Source organism: Ipomoea nil, unplaced genomic scaffold (genome assembly GCF_001879475.1).
Source record: "Ipomoea nil cultivar Tokyo-kokei standard unplaced genomic scaffold, Asagao_1.1 scaffold1564, whole genome shotgun sequence".
Lineage (NCBI taxonomy): Eukaryota > Viridiplantae > Streptophyta > Magnoliopsida > Solanales > Convolvulaceae > Ipomoea > Ipomoea nil.
Window position 1 is genome coordinate 203,204 of NW_017617992.1, and position 3,257 is coordinate 206,460.

Below are 3,257 nucleotides of genomic sequence, written 5' to 3' on the forward strand. Positions count from 1 at the left end.
TTTGGGGGCCCCATATTTAAAAAAAAAAAAAGTATATATGTATATATAGTATATATGATTTTAGGCTAAGTGCAGGGAGATTGAACCAATTTGTGATAGGTGAAATTGAGCTCAATTGACAATTACTTTAAAACCCAAAAAAAGAATATATATGTATGTATATATATTTTCTAATCCTTTGATTCCCTCCCCTGTTTTTAGCAATTCCCAATTCAAAATCTCAAATAACAATTAGCATTTTCGATTGGGACGTTATGCTAATTAACAATTACTATTAATTTTATTTTTTAATTCAATTATATTTCCAAATCTCAATGAACAGTATGCAGTGGTGATATTAATGAAAATGAAATGTATATTGAGCTAAAATTGCTTAGAGAGATTTTATCGAAAGAAAATATATGTGCAATGAGTATATTGAATTCATTGAAATAGATGAGTTGTTTTCTAAATGCTACTATTGCATATCGAATATTATTGACTATCCAATTATTGTTGCCTCTAAGAAATGAGTTTTTCAAAGTTGAAATTGTTGAAATCTTACTTACTATCAAGTATGTTGCAAGAGAGAGTCAATGTAATAGCTTTAATCTCCATTGAAAATGGGCTTTTGAAATTAGTTGATATCAAAAGTTTGGTAGATGATTTTGCGTCTAAATGTGCACGGCGCATGTTACTTTTTAAATGAAAATTTAGATGTATTTTTTATACAATATTTATATTTTGATACAACTTTTTGAACAACTATTATTTATATATAAAAATTACTTAGAAAAAAAGGGCTTCAAATTAAGATATTGCACAAGACCCCAATTTTTATTGGAACGGCCCTGATCATTTTATCTTGAAAAATTGACGCTACACGCTCCTAACACCCTTAGGAGGTAGCGAATTGATTTTACTGAGATGTGTGGTACGCACGACTTGAATTCTTCCTCTCTCTCGTTGTTTCTTTCGTTGGGAATTATTTTTTTTTCCAAAAATGTAAATCATATATATATATATATATATATATATATATATATATATATATATATATATATATGGTGAGGTTCTAGTGAGGTTAATGTGTTAGGTGAGGTGTGAGGATAAAATTCAACCATCAGATGGGATGATCTAACGGCTCAAACGTGATGCTTGGATGAAGATCAAACGCCCCTAAACCAGCGTAATAACATATGGAGTAATTAATTTGGGGGTAAAAAAGTAATTGGAGTCTTAATTAAAAAAGACTAGGAAGGAAAGCCCTTTGTTTACGGGTCTGAACGCGTAGCGTAGGGTTTTAAACGGGCTACGAGTACGGAAGATGTCGGCTTTGCACAGTGGAGTGAGTTGGAGTAGATGAAACGACGGCAACAACGCATAACTTCGACCAGCGGCTTCAACCCCGGAAACAATGGCGGACGGAACACCCAGACGGAGTACCCAGCGTGCGTCGATCGATGCAACGAGTAGACTGCGTACGGGTTCGGTTTTTTTTTTTTTTTTTTTTTTTTAATAATCACTCTGATTTTTTATGAGCGATTCAGTGCACAATGCTATTGCATGTATGTGGAAGTTGATGTTGGGTCAAAGAACTGAAAACTGGTGACTTTGATTTGGGGGAAAAAAAAGAGGGTGCGTGTGGTCGTTAATGGCGGCGATTCGGCCGGAATACGAATTACCGGCGAGGTTGGGGACAAGTTTAAATAAATAGGGGGTTAGTAGTGGGTTGGTTACGGGGAGAAGCTCTGTACGCACAGACATAGTATGGTGTTTTTGGTTGAATCTGAATCACCCCTGTAAACAAGCCGTGGCTTTTTTTTTTTTTTTTAAATAAACAGTAGCAACAGTGGAAAACCATGGGTGTTGCGTTTCCCGTGATGAAGAAGCACCCCTGTTGGTATGCTATAATGCACAAATGAAATGACCTTGTTTATGTTTGGTATGCATATTATTGAGCCTGTTTTTGTTACTGTGTTGGAGGAGGGGGGGGGGGGGGGGGTACAAAACTGATCCAGTCTTGAGAATTAGATAATTAGAGGAATGTGTGATGTTATTCTGCATGTTTTTGATGGTTTTTTTTTTCAGTTCGGGTGCTTCCTAGACGATAATAAGGACCATAAAAGGGCGGCTGAAATACTAGAAATGGAACCAAAGAGAATGCAAATGCCTTGGAGGGATGCAACAGAAAACCCAGACAGTGGAGTATATACAATGAAGCACATGGAATGCTTCATTGGGGAGAAAGCGAGGAATTGGGAATGCGGGTTGACCAAGGGAGACAAGACCACAATAGAAACATTACGAGCGAAGTACATGAAGGATATCCTACTCAGCGAATGTAATGAGCAACACAGCAAAAACTTTCAAAGCTCACCACTGTTCGGCCAGGGTGTGTTCACGCAATTCCGTTAAGCAGTAAGATGTGTGTTTGGGCATTTATTTTTTGACTACTTTAAAAGACATGACTAAGGACAACAATCAAATGTTTAGAAGTTGAAAAAAGTTTATTACGAGGGACAATTTGTTTTTGGTACACTTGTGCGAAATGCATAAGCATGGTTTATAGTTAATAGACTGAGACGTAAAAGATGAACCACTATGTGCATCAGCTGTAAATGCATAACCCTTGATGAATTTATGTATCAGTGGAGTACAACATTGTGCAAATACGGTATATCTGGATGAATGATTAAGTGCATCGCCAGTGACTGTATTAATGCAATATTAAATGTTAAAAAAAAAATAACCCGTAGCCCGCCAAATCGATTATGACACGTTATGGTGGTGTGCACCCACACAGAAATATAAAATGCATCACGGTACCCTAACCTAATCTGTGCATTAGGGGGATGTTAACACATAGGAGAGTCAAAATAAAAAACACACAAAGGCGTATAATCATATTTAGGACAGTGGAAATGTTGTGCAACATTGAAGTAACCATACGTGCAACCTTGCACAAAATACCAGGAACCATGTGCAACGACACAAAATTTTAATGTGCAAGTATGAGGTGGTTGCATAACAGGGGGAAAACGAATAAAATAATATCACCTTATGTAAAAATAAAAAAAAATAACCAGTAGTCCGCTAAATAGATTACGACACGTTATGATGATGCGCACCCACACAGAAATAGAAAAGGCACCACAGTAGGGGTTGTCGGTGCGCCGGTAATAAACCAACCTAACATTGAAGTGTTACGAAAATGCATGTTTGCATGACACCCCTTAGCCGAAATGGCAGTTGATTTGTTGTGCAACATTGAAGGG

General features: G+C 36.7%; 1 long non-coding RNA gene across 1 annotated transcript; it reads left to right on the plus strand.

Annotated features, from left to right (window-relative positions):
• The first annotated feature begins 1,280 nt into the window (after positions 1-1,280).
• On the plus strand, positions 1,281-2,627 carry LOC109189839. The gene is made up of 2 exons (XR_002055644.1): positions 1,281-1,460; positions 2,071-2,627. It is a non-coding gene; the product is annotated as an uncharacterized LOC109189839 (long non-coding RNA).
• The last annotated feature ends 630 nt before the right edge of the window (positions 2,628-3,257 follow it).